Source organism: Culex pipiens, chromosome 2 (genome assembly GCF_016801865.2).
Source record: "Culex pipiens pallens isolate TS chromosome 2, TS_CPP_V2, whole genome shotgun sequence".
NCBI lineage: Eukaryota > Metazoa > Arthropoda > Insecta > Diptera > Culicidae > Culex > Culex pipiens.
In genome coordinates this window covers 45,637,709-45,651,851 of record NC_068938.1, presented here as the reverse complement: position 1 = coordinate 45,651,851, position 14,143 = coordinate 45,637,709, and the positions used below count along the sequence as shown (strand labels likewise).

Genomic DNA, 14,143 nt, shown 5'->3' with positions numbered 1-14,143 from the left:
TGTATCAAACGCGTTCTGACCTGAAATCTCTTTGGCTAGTTGTCGCACTAACCTCAATTTTCAGGGTGTGTCAAGATAGCACGACAAGATTGAAACTTCTTTCATATGAAAAATGACAAAAGTGCACGGAGTTTTTTCGGTTTTTATTGAATATCTCTGAACAGAAATCGATTTTGGGGACCTGTGAAGGTCAAAAGTGAAGCATTGTGAGCTGCACAAAATGGCACTTAGTTGGATTGTTTAACACAATAGAATAAAAAAGTTTCTAAATTTAAACGATTATTCAACTGGAAATTGTATGTTTTAAAAGTTACTTGATCAAGGGTTCGATTGATTCGATTGTAAACAAAACTAAATATTGAAGATTATCAAATTTAGCAAAAAAAAAAAACGATATCATTCTGACAACTATTTTTGAAACCAAGAAGACTTTTTTGAGTTAAAGGCAAAAATTACAAATACGATTCGAATGGGATCTTTTTGTCTTGATAGATTTAGTTCAAGTTGCCAGAATATAAAAAAGCACAAACAACTCTGACATTTCTGGTAAATCAACTAACATTTTTCGAAAAAATTTCAAACTTTGAAGGTCTGTACCGAGCTCCAGGGTGCTCCAAACTTCAATGTTATATATACCAAAAGATGCGCAAGGATCTGGCCTACATGCCAGTGATGTTTTTGGTAAACGCTTCAGTGGCCAAAATGCCTCAAATGTTGACATTTTTGAAAAAATCTTTTTTTACGGGTTAAATCCCATTTAAAATTGAAGGGCGGAGCGCCAGCTCCTGTTACGTCCAATCGAGCTCATATTTGGGATTTGGGCTCAGTATGCCCACCGGAACAAACCCCTGAATGCCCGCCAAAAAGTCATTTTTGTTACACTCTAATAAACACATATATCCGCTTGACATTTCGGTCAAGTAGGTTTCCCATACTGAAGGGCTACATATTTCAGGGTGTAATATTACATAGAATTGCATTAAATAATGCAACATTTATTTTACACCCAGGCCTTTTACACGCAGCTGGATTACTACATTTTTTGCTGTGTACGGCTTTGCGAAGAATTAAAATTACCAAAAATGAGTTTTTTACAATTTTCAATGTTAAAAGTGAAACTTGTGTGAAATTTTCTCAACTTTTAAAATCATGACTTACATTTCAAAAAAGCATTGATCATATTATTTGATTGATTTTATTTTCAATTTTAAGGTTAAAAAAAATATGGTTTGCATCCAGTTTATTTTTCATTTGAAATGTTTGTGTAAAAAGCCATAAATGTTCAAAAAAGTTCCATTGAAAAGGCAGAACTGAAGGTCTCTCCTGAAAAAATACAAAAGTCATTTTATTGGAACAATGTTTTTAAATCAGTGACAAAGGCAAAAGTGGGTTTTTGACCAATTTTAATTTTTATTTATTTATATTTTTGCACTCTTTTCTTTCAAATTAGTCAAAAAGAAATCGTTTTTAAAATTTACTGAAATTTAAGTTGTTACTTCATCAACTTTTTTTTATTACATCCTACAACACATCTAACAGTTAAGTTAAAGATTTTTATTTTAATCAGCTTTTAAAAAATTTCCTTGAGCTATTTTTAACCTTAATTTAAATATCTGGGCATTCTGAAGAAAATATATAGAAAACAAAATCGTTCAGTTTCGAAATTTAAACTTTTAAAGTTGTTCTCTTTTCTTAAGGAAAAAAAAATAAAAATTGTGAATTTTATCAGTATTTGCTTTAAACATGTTATTTCGTCTTTTTCAAATGTCAGTTGTTATTTTTTTTAATTCTGACGTTTTTTTTTCAAATGACATTTATAATTGAAAATTGTATTAAAAAAATGTGGGCTTTGAATTTAAATAGAAATATGTACTTTTCCTAATTTTTTTATTTTTTGAAGGTAACCAAAGATTCTTAACTGACGAGGATAAACACTATTTGTTATTTTTTTGCGAAAAATTTTACTCAAAAAATGTAATCTATTTTTACTCCCAAAAATGTTTTTTGAAAATGTTTGCGTGTGTTTTATTGAAACTTTTCAAAAATCGCTATTTTCAAAAAATCATTTATTTGACCGAAATAAAAAAAGTCCATCAAGCACTCCAGCTTAAAAGTTGGCAATTTTCTCTTCAAAAGCTAATTTAAAAAATGAAAAAGAATAATGTTTAAACGAAGTCAAAAATATGTTTTGCAATAAAAAGTCAAATAAAAAAGAGAAAATTCTCGAAGGTTTTCATATAATTTTTGATTCGACAGCTGCAAAGTTTGTATGGAGACTTGAACGAAACTTTGTCTTAAGGGGTAATTTTTGTCCCTGATCACGAATCCAAGGTCCATGGTCCATGGTAACCCGAGCAGACGGAAATAACGTGGGAATAACATTTTTTGATACTTGAAAATACTAGTCTAATAACATTTTATGTTATTTATAACAAGTTTTGTTATTCGCCGTTATGATTTTTTTTGTTATTGGATTGTTATTGTAATAACATACAAATAACACACTTAGTTATTCTTTGAACAAATCTCTGTTATTATTTTTTGTTATTTTAACAACCAATCCGATCATCCCAATAACAGTTGGAGTTATTTTCTCATAACAAAAACTGTTATTCCAAGTTGGTTTGGCTTTAAACCAATATCATACCAATAACAAATTTTGTTATGATAACAGAAATGGATTTTGCAAGAATATTCCACATCACTTTTTGTTATTTTAACAGTATTTTAACGGCATGAATTTTGTTACTACCGTCTGCCCGGGAACCGGCCATGATCACACAATCAACTTTATCCAATTTTTTCCGTAAATCGCTAACGTCTCAAGCAAATATTTTTTGATTAATTATCTGCTCTACAACTTTGTAGAATATAATACACTCAAAAAATTTGCCCTGCAAATTAGAAAAACACATAATTTTAAAATGAAAATTTTTGTTCTAAATGAAAAATAACCCTTGCAGATTCAAAAAGTATTTTTTTCGATGAGCAATACGTTTTTTTGGAATTTTGAGTACGCCATCAAATCGAACGTTCAATTTTACACAAAAGTCCTTTTGACACCAAATTTCCATCTCATCACCTTTTTAGATCGCAAATTATTAAAAAAACACGTCTTTTTTCGCATTTTCAAAAATACAAGGGTCGTACTGCCCCTCCGTCACGACTCACGAGATATCAAAAAAACGGACCTCGGATTTGTGATAAGGGACCAAAATTACCCCTTTGAATCAAGATTCACGCAAATCGAAGGGGGGTCGGGCAACTTTTCCCGATTTCTTGTGAGTTGGTATCTCCGGAATACTTAAAACAAAAACAAAATCTTTCATTTAACCCTTCCGGAAACAACCTGGAAACAGCTTGCTGTGAATCAATATTCCTGGGAACTCTTTTTATGACCCCACCGAGCGAGAGAAGAAAGCGCAAAAAATCAATTTCACCGCGGGTATCGTAAAAAATCCGCTAACCACGGTTTTTTGGATCACTTTTCCCTCCCCGCGGGCATGCGGTTTTCCGGCCGATTTTCCCCCAGGCCTTAAAGACGCCGCCAGCCCACTTGAAGTGGCGGTTAGCTGCTGCTGGAAAAATAACCTGTTGTGATGGGTAAACATAAATAGTGGGTTATTTCGAGAACCGGGAGTGGATTTTTTTTATCATTTTTGTTTTGCTGAAATTGATTGTTTGACTTGCTGGAAAGCAGCATGGTTCATGTTTTATCATCGTTTTTTTGTGAGGTGTTGTTTTTCCTTTTCTTGGCTGTTTAACTTTGTTTATCTGATTTTTCGATTTCTTAATGGTAGGGTAAAATTTGTTTACTTGAATTTCTAATAAATTCGTTTTTTAATAAAAGACAACAATGGGCTCTTTACCCTACAAAGTAAGACAGCCGGAAATATTTCATGTGTTTGACTCCATATTATTGTGGGTTGCAAAATTTGACTCCAACCGATTTGTTGTTTGTGCTTTGTTTGGCGACCCAATTGACAGCACATGAGATAAGAGCTATTAGCAGAATGATAAACGATTTCCTGTTGCAAGATTTTACGAGCAGTAAGGAATGCTGCCTGTTCGAATAGCAAGCCGGGGAAGCATTTTGAGGTTATGTTGGTTTGCGGAAGCTCATAAATCGTATTTTTGAAAGGAAGTATTAAAACCGCAAGCATTCTGGTTTGATTCATTGTGGCATTGTAAAAGAGGAAAAGATCAATAAACTTAATCAACACTCTCGTCACAATCGTATTTCCTCAGTCTGACGTCACTCAGCTGTCAACTACATTAGTCATGTCAACGGGAGAAGATACCTTGTCAACCTTTTAACAGCATCATCAAGAGATCCTTCTTGGTGCAATAAAACTAGCTCAACGTTACCCCACCGAAAGTCCAAGCCACGTTCCCGAGAGGGTGCACGTGACCACGTGGGCAAAGGACCAGCAAACGATGCAATTCGGATTCTTGAAACGTTCTATTCTCGGGACCTGACGGGTACTGTTGGGATGGCATGGCAGTGACCAAACGAGAGGATGTCCAAGGGCGTCTTCATCTCTTCGAGGACATTCGTCAGATCGTCAGGGCTATATTTGCCTCGCCGTTGAGCTGTTCCATCTGAATGTCCAAGGACAGTCATAGTAACGATGTCATTACCGGTCGAGTAATAGGCCTGGAGTGGATAACTTCTTTGGTGAACACGGAAAATTTTTGTAATTTGAAAAAATAATTAGAATATTTCTTTATTTGTCCTTTTACCGTTAGAGTAAAATTCATCAATAAAATATAAAAAATTGACATCAAAAAGCCTACAAACATTCCCAGAATATGTTTTTTTTTACAAAATCTGAACAAATGAACTGAAAACAAATACTCAAATCTGGAGTTTTTTTTAAAAAAAAGGTCCAAAAAACCAAATCTTCAGTTTTTGCTTATTGGGTGTTTTTTAATACCTGTGACTCAAGGCGGTTTCAAAAACACTCAAAAAGCAAAAGCTGAAAATGTTGTTTATTGGACTCCAGAAAAATTCAGATTTTAAATATTTGAAAAAAAATTTGTTTCAGTAATTTTCACATAATTTTTTGGAATAAAATTAAACCATTAGCTGCAAAAAAATACTATTCAGCGAACTTAAAAAATACTAAATAATTGTTTTTTGTTCTAAAACACAGGTATGTAAGTTTTAAAAACAGCCAAAGCTGACCCCTGAAAAATGACAATTTTCAAAACAATGCATTGGCCAAGTTTAATAAAATAAGTTTTATCAACAAAGAGGTAATTTTTAAAATAACTGAAGGTAATTTTTTCGAATGCTTTTTTAGATCAAATTTTGGATATTTTTTTGGAAATTCCCTGATCGGTTTGGTGGCATCAGCAATATAGTTTCACTATAACAAATTGCCATTTAATTCGACTAATCACACACAAAATTGGATTGCGCAAAATAACCATTTAAAAAAATATCGTTTTTTGATTAGTTTTACATAACAAAATATGCCATGTTTTGAGCTATGACACAAGTTGGTCAAAATTTATTTGGCAGTGTTGCCAATTTTTTTAAAGAAATAATATTTTTTGAAAATTAATGGGAAGTATCGCATAAAATATGTTTTCTTTATTTTAAGATTTAAAATTAATTGTGCGAATAATAAAATTGATAAAATGAAGACCATTAATTTTCTGTCCCCCGTGGTGATTTAAAAAAAAAATTGATTAAAAAATAAATAAATAATTTATTCGCTCTACAGAGAAATTTTGAATGGGTCTGGTCAATTTTGTTCTTCAAATTTTCTTCCAAAAAATAAAATCAATGCTTAATTTTGCCCTTTTTTGGCAATATCCGGTGGAAAACTTGGTGATCACGGACGAGCGCTTCAACAGTTGTATCCAGCGGAGCATTTGGAACAAAACCTTCGGAAAGAAGTTTGGTGCAGATATCGAAGCTGCTTCCCGGCTTCCAACGGAAAAAAATCATCATAATCAAGATTTTCCAGCAGCAGCAACTTCATCCGGTTCACTTCCACGGACAACGGTGGAGTCCGTCGGCAACGTCACCAATCCCAGTCTAACGTCGTGGTTGGCTGTTTTAAGTTTGTTGACGGGAGATCATCGGATCGCAAGTTAATTAAATCGGACAACTCCCGGAACTCAAATGAAGCTGTCTTGTAGATTACATTATTTGGTGAGCCCGTTCTTTTTGTAAAACATAAACTCTCTCCCCGAACAGACGGTAATAACTAAATTCATGCCATTTCAATAACAAATACTGTTAAAAAAACAGAAAGTGTTATGAAATATTCATGCAAAATTCATTTTTGCATAAGAGTTCAATAACAGTTTATGTTATCATAACAAAATTTGTTATTGGTCTGATATCGATTGAAAGCCAGAACAACTTGGGAATAACATTTTTTGTTATGGAAGAATACCTCAAAATGTTATTGGGATGATCGGATTAGTTGTTAAAATAACAAAAAATAATAACAATGATTTGTTCGAAGAATAACTAAAAATGTTATTAGTCTGTTATTACAATAACAATCCAATAACATAAAAATCATAACGGCGAATAACAAATCTTGTTATAAATAACATAAAATGTTATTGGCCTAGTATTTTCAAATATCAAAAAATGTTATTCCCAAGTTATTTCCGGCTGCTCGGGTCACTAATTTTCTAACATTCGCTCAAACCACTCAAGACAACCACGCCAAATTACCATTAAATACGTGGTAGGGTGTTCCCTTGGTCGTTCGCTGTGAGTTGTGGATTGCCTGCTTCTCTAATGAAGGTTCGACTAAGGGGGCATGCTTATTAATTTCTCGTCGCTTCATACCCTCAGTGACGTGATGGGAACAAGGGCGTCTATGCGAAGTGTCCCTACACCCGCTACAAATTTCCGGCGATTGGGGAGGGAAAAGGGAAACCATTTTGATCTATGCGCCGGTGTTTGTAGCATTAAAATTCGTGCAAAAAAACTTATGCACGTGGGTGTACAGAGTAAAAGTACAGAGTAAAAGATGATCGAATTGTTCACCTAGCGCTCACATGTGTTCCAGGACCAAGTTGCCTGCGGGTATGGGGATCATACATACATACATACATACATACAGAGAATTTTTGAATGGGTCTCAAAAACTTGAAAATTATTTTAAACGACCTTTTGCAATTCCAGAAAAAAAGATACGATAATAATATACAAAAATTTCACATTTTTTTATAAATAATATTTTTGGTAGCTTTAACTCATAGACCAATTGTTTATTTTATTTTAAAATTTTGTTGAAATCTGATAATAAGGCACAATATTGAAATACAGAGGGTATATGAATAACGATTATGAATAATCAAAATTAAAAATAATTTGAAATAGCAATTTGAATTTACAATTTACAATTTACAAAAAAATATGCACTGCTTTAAAAAAAAACACCAAAATGCAAATTCAAATATACTTTAATCTAATCAAACGCGAATGATTTACACAATAAGATTGCCGAATTTTCAGCTGCTGAACAGTTCGGTAAACTGAAAATTACCGAATCGGTAAAAACTTATCGAAATTCTGTAATGAAGTTCCTTATTGTTCATCGTTTGTTCATCAATTCGGTGAAATGTTCTTCATTTTGACAGATGGTTTACCAATCTAAACTTTACCGATTTTTCAACTACCGTATACGGTTAAAAAAAATTAAGTGTGCAGGCTGTCAAAACATGCGAGAATCAATTTGTGTTTTAATCAGACCAAAATCAACATTTTGACACAGAACTTATTATCTTGTTATTTTTTTTATTCGAATCAAAATTCATAGATGGTCGCTCGATGAGAAATTTCCAACCTGTTTTTGACAATTTTTTATAGCTGTGTCATTAGGGTGGAATCGAAAATTGGTTTCTTCAGCAACACATTTTTTGGGTCCCTTTTAGGGTCCCAAAAAACCTCCCAAAATTTGGGAGCGATTGGTTAAGCCCACGATTGGCGAAAAGCGAAAGAAATTTGTATGGAAATTACTATGAGAAAACTTGCATTTTCTCATTTTTGAAATTAAAAAAATCATGTTTTATTATTTTATGAAACTAACACCGTAGAAGTATAGCCCTCGATGTCCTTAACAACTCTCTCGAAGACAGTATGGTGCTAACTTGCTTCTAACAAAAGTTACAGAGCGTTCAAGAGAGTCATTTCGGAATACTCGGTAAAATCATACTGCCAAGTCAAATGGAAAAAAAAAAAAAAAAAACTTTAATATATTTGAGGAATTTGGGTGCAATTTAACTAAATAATGTCATCTGAACATTTCTTCATAACGTTTTTACGTAAGGCTCTTCAAATCTACGATCAATCGTGTTTATTTAGTATTTCATGATTCCTTGGCAGAAATTGCGAGTTTCACTGATTATTTCAACACACTACTTTTGAAAACTCTGTATCTTTTTTGTGACACACTTTAGCACCATACTGTCTTCGGAAGAATTGTTCAGGACAATCAGGACTATACTTCTACGGTGTTAGTTTCATAAAATAATAAAACATGAATTTTGTAATTTCAAGAATGTGAAAATGCAAGTTTCTCCATAGTACATAATTTCCATACAAATTTCATTCGCTTTGCGCCAATCGTGGGCTTAACCAATCGCTCCCAAATTTTGGGAGGTTGTTTGGGACCCTAAAAGGGACCCAAAAAATGTGTTGCTGATTGGATTTTTATCATTTTAAATTTTTCCATATAACTAGATTCCACCCTACTGGGTCATTCTCTACCAACTCACACGAAATCGGGAAAAGTTGCCCCGACCCCTCTTCGATTTGCGTGAAACTTTGTCCCTGATCATGAATCCGAGGTCCGTTTTTTGATATCTCGTGACGGAGGGGCGGTACGAGCCCTTCCATTTTTGAACATGCGAAAAAAGAGGTGTTTTTCAATAATTTGCAGCCTGAAACGGTGATGAGATAGAAATTTGGTGTCAATTGGATACAATTTTAAAGTTTATGGAGGGGGCTGTTGTCGAAAATGTTTAATGTGGAAGCAAAAGATTTTTTTTTGTTTAAAAAAAAAATCATGTTCCAACGAATGTTAACATTAGATTTCAACAAAATATATTAGAAGCGAAATTTTTAAAAGATCTAATGCATAGGAATAATAATGTTTTAAACATGAAAAAATATCAGCATTTTATTCATTACCGTCATCAGGGGTGACTTTGGGTCTGTGGGGTAAGAGTGGTACATACAAATTTCTGCATTTTTGTATGACAGATCTTAAAATTAGTAAACAAATCAGATTTTTTTTCTATTAAATTAAATTTTTCAACAGATGTTGAGGTTTTAAATTTTTCCGTCTATCCTTTACAAGCCTCCAGAACCGTTTTATAACATTTCTTCGGCCACAAAGGTCATCCGACAGAGAGGTCATATTTTTGGCATATCACGAGATGAAACGTCGACCTACACGCCAACATTGGTTCTGGGCTCAACAAACGGCCTTCAGACTCCAGTCGAGGCGCAACAAGAAATGACATTGGCAATTTGGGGAAAAGCTAAGACACACACACACCACACCACACTGGGTATGACGGCCAGGGCTGAGCTGTAGGTTAGTCGAGGTTAGTCGTCGACTAACAAGTTCTTTAACAAAAATGTCGCCCTCCTTAAACCATTTGGCGCCCTCAACAGGGCCCAAGAGAAACTTTGCATTTTGCAAATTTGCTAAGTTGCCAAGTTGCGCCGCGAAACGCTGCCGCGTTTGTTTTGAATCAACTAGCAGTGCTCTTCAACGTGTTCCGTTTTGATGATTCTTTCCTTTTTCTAGATGCTGCTACGTTGCTGTTCGCTCTGTTCACACTGTTCGTTTTATGCATCGCTAGCATACAATGACCGGTGTTATGGTATATCAGGGTCTGATCTGTGTTTGAAATATACATTTTTGTTCGCTGCGATGATTTAATTTATTGCGGCTGGAGTGGCTATTTTTGCCAAATCATTAATAAAATTACCTTTAGTAGGGGTGCAATCTGGTCAAAATGATTTTTTTTTATGGAATTTGCAATTCCTCAGTCTTTTTAATGAAACTTAATTATGTTTAAAGGGTAGAGTAGGATACATCTGAAATATCACATTCCAAGAACAAAACCCGCGATTTTGGCAGCTTTATATATGTGGGGTACAGTTTTCACCAAAAATGATTTTTCAAAAAATCAACCTTCTAATATGTTTTTTGAAATGGGTCGATTCCTTTGAAAGAGTAACACTGCTGAGTTACTTGTTTTGATCATTGCTTCGTATTAGAGCATTATTTTAGTTTCAATTTTTAAACGATTCATCAAATTCCATCATATTTTTGGAAAATGTTAGTAAACTATCTAAGATCAATCCTTCGCTTTTTCGCTATCATTTAAATTGTTTTTGTTCGTTAGAAGTAATTAGATTAGATTAGATAGATTAGATTAGATTTGTTCGTAAGAAGTAATGAGAAGTGAATCGTTTTTTGACCCATAGTCAGACAAACTGACGGTACAGTAATGTTAACTTGATAAAGTTTTCAATGTTATTTTGAGATAGAATAATGTTGATTTTAAATGAAATATGTTTGTATGAAAATTGATTACCTTTCCGAATAGGGGATTCATACTCGTACTGTTGCTAAATAACTGTTGCAGTTTGCCGATAATCAAACAACATTTTATGATTAGTGCAGGGACCTAATGGAAAGGGCAAATGGATAAAATTTATGTGTCTTTCTGAAACTCACTTTTTCATTTGCTAACGTAGCTGTTATTTTTTTTGTAATCAAAAAACGAACAGCATTTTCCACCCCCCCCCCCCCCCCCCCGCTCATCACTTGGCGCCCCTTGTACAAATATAGGCGCCCTACGAGGAGAAGCGCCCTCGCCAAGAACATTGGCGCCCTAAACCCGCCAACAGCGACTAACTAGTTCAAAATCGTACAGCTCAGCCCTGATGACGGCAGTGAAAATGTATTTGTTATGCGCTCGTTCCTTATTCATGGTATATTATTGTGCCTTTTTTTTCTCTCTCTCTCTCTCGATGGTTGAGTGCTATCATCAAGTGTAGATATAGCTCGACGTGTTTGTGTGAAATGAAAGTGCCTTTTTCGCCTTTATGTTTAACATATAAATCAAATAAAGTTCTACGGAAATGTATGACAATTTGACTTGATGGTAGAAAATAATTGGTTGATGATATGTTATTTTAAAATTTAAGCTTATCGTTCATGTAACAAGCTGAAATTTAAATTATAAAAAATAGTATAAAAATGCCATTTTATTTAAGTTATGACCCCCTGTCACACAGCCAGATGTTATCTAGGCAATCATAGGAAGAAGAAATGTGTCATCCTTTTGTTTGTCCACAGAAAACGATTGTGGTAAAAACACTTTCCACATCTTTGCTCCAACTTTGGATCTTTGGGGAAAAGCCGAGAAAAATGGGTGGTCGTTATTCTGGTCTTTTGTCGGTTTCAATTCCTGTGGCTTTCGGGCACATGTTTGGCGACAAATTTTGTCAGATTTATTATCCTTGGATCCTTGGATAAAACACGAAATGGTGACGATGACAGCGAGGATAACGAAGGAAGGCATGTGCGATGTTAATGGGAATTTTTCGTGATGTTGGAACGTTTTTTTTTGTTTTGTTTGTGTTATCGTAAAAGTTGGGCATCATCATCTGACGGAACTGTTGTACAATTTAACCAAATTCCTTACTCTGTTGTTTGAATATATAATTCATGGTTTTACTTCTTTAAGTTTAAAATGGAAAATGTTGAATGTGGAAACATTATAAAACTGCTATGAATATTTTAGGAACTCTGATCGACCTATGGAAGAGAAGGTAGCAGTTTATTATAGAATGATTTTCAATGCAATTAAATTATTGTATAATCTGCTTACTTCCAAATCAATAAAAACAAAAGTCAAAATCAGTTCTCACATTATCCCAATAAAAAGTTTTTTCCCCCCATCTCCCAATCTCATCAAATCAATCGAACCGGAAATAATAAAAAAAATATCCTTTTTTTCTCGCTCTCCAATTTCAGATTAGATTGGAACTTCCAGACTCATCAGCCGAGCCATCATCCGAAAAAAAAACAAAGTGAAATCGTCTCGCCTTTTCCCGTAACCTGATAAGAAACCGCAGACGTCAACGAGGCAGAGAAGAAGGAAAATCGAGAAGAAGAAGAAAAACGATAATGGGAACGAAGACGACGCCAGCGACTGTTGGTTGTCTTTTCACGAAGATAAACGAAGATCGTCGGCAGTGGTGTTGGTGTTGTTGTAGGTGTGATGGTGACACGCAACAATAAATCTTGTTCACTCCCACAAGTGAACAGAAGAGAGGTCCTTTCTTCTAGTGCGGTAGGTGGGTGATGAGGTGAAAATGGTAGTGTAATTTTTAGTGGCCTTGGAAAATTTATATTTCGGATTTTAAGTTTAGTTTTCAATGTGTTCTCTTTACATTATATTTATTATGTTTCGTTAAGGGCCTGGAGCATCATTTTTTAAAGCTTGATTAAAAAAAAATCGGATTTTTCTTCAGAAAAGTAGCTGAAAACCGATGGGTTCATTTAAATATCCACCAAATTTCTTAGGAATATGCCTTGAGACACTCTAAACTACATATTCGACCTCTAATAAAAAAAAATCGATCCATTTTCCAGTTTTCTAGCTTTTTAAAATAATTTTGACATCGGAGCGATTTTTTTAAAACGACTTTTGTGTTGAAAAATCCAATAAAGTTTTAATCAGAAGCCTTGATTATCCGAAGGTTGGTTTAAACATCTAATTTGAATAGTTGATTGCCTGTTACAAAACGTATTTTATTAACATTTCGTCACCGCCATATTTGAACCATCTTGGATTTTAAAATTTTAAATCACTTTAGCGTAGTTAAGGGGTCATACCTAAGCTTGAAAATCAAAATTTAGATAAAGAATTTTTTTCGTGGTTCGATTATCCGACGTTTTGATTATCCAAAGTGAAGTGTTTCCGAGGCCTTCGGATAATCGAGTTTGGTCTGAAATGCGGGAGAAATTTTCTATTTGAACGGTCAATCGTATTTAACGCTAGATTTTTTTTTTTCATTTAAGCTTAATACAAATTTTATGTTAAATTTAACAAGTTTAAAACTAAATACCTATGAAAAAAATCCATACTTTCGCAATTTATAGCGTTATTTTTTATTTCATTTTTTGTTAACACTTTTTGGATACTTTTCCAATGTAAAAAAAATACATAATTAGTTTTTCGACACAAGTCTCAGTTCAATTTTGAGGATGTTGATACAAAATAAACCTGTGAATATTAAAAAAAATCTGATGTATTTGGGGTTGATTAGGAGTTTTCCAGAAAAAAATTGGTAAATGGAAAAAATATACAATTTTTAAATACTCTTTTTGGTACTAAAAGTTGAAATCTAGAAAAACGAACTGTTTTTTCCAGATTTTTTATATGGTTTGGATGACCAAAAAAGGCATCTATTTCGCTTGAGTTAAGGATGGTGCAAAATCTTATTATGAACTTATGAACACATGCTGATTTAAATAAAAATTCGAACGCATAGTCAAATTAAATTTTAAAAAAATGCAGAAAAAAATAAAATTTAGTAACGAAAAATATATTTTAATGATTGTCTTGTTTATAAATAAAAGGTATTTTTGGTCTAAGTGTTCGTAAAATAATAATATTTTAGCATTTTTAATGTTTTTTTTAAAGAAAAAAACATAACTGTTTCAATATTTTCTAAAGGCTTAACATTTTTCCTTTTAAACTAAGTTGATTAGACAGCATGTTTCAACCCTTAGAGTTTAAAATCCGTGAAAACATAGTTTTTTTACAAATTCATTTTACAAAGCCTTCATTTTTCAACTTAGAAGCACGGTTCGATGTTAAATGTGAAAAAATGAAACTTTTCTCTGGATTTTTCTTCTCAATAAAAATAACTACTTAATTTTAGAATCAAGCCAAACATTTCCAGAGCAACATTTGAAAGGGGCGGTACGACATTGCTCTTACGGCCTTTCATTACACGCGTTGTTGAGAGTGTTTATAATAAGTATTTTTTGCTTTTTTATGTAAGGCTTGGTTATAAAAAAATAATATTTTTTTTACTTAAATTACTATTTGGACATAATAATTGGAAATA

The 14,143-nt window shown here is 33.4% G+C and overlaps 2 protein-coding genes across 5 annotated transcripts in view; both read left to right on the top strand.

Annotated features, from left to right (window-relative positions):
- LOC120430668 (trissin receptor-like) overlaps positions 1-14,143 on the top strand; it is a 429,039-nt gene that overhangs the window by 63,077 nt on the left and 351,819 nt on the right. The window lies entirely within an intron of this gene.
- LOC120416795 (trissin receptor) overlaps positions 12,063-14,143 on the top strand; it is an 80,297-nt gene continuing 78,216 nt past the window's right edge. Inside the window, exon 1 of one of the 4 annotated variants that reach the window (XM_039578671.2) lies at positions 12,063-12,357. The gene's annotated coding sequence lies outside the window, so the exon portion shown is untranslated. Of the gene's footprint in view, positions 12,383-14,143 lie in introns of all 4 variants that reach the window. The other 3 variants (XM_039578668.2, XM_039578669.2, XM_039578670.2) reach the window with 3 other exon arrangements.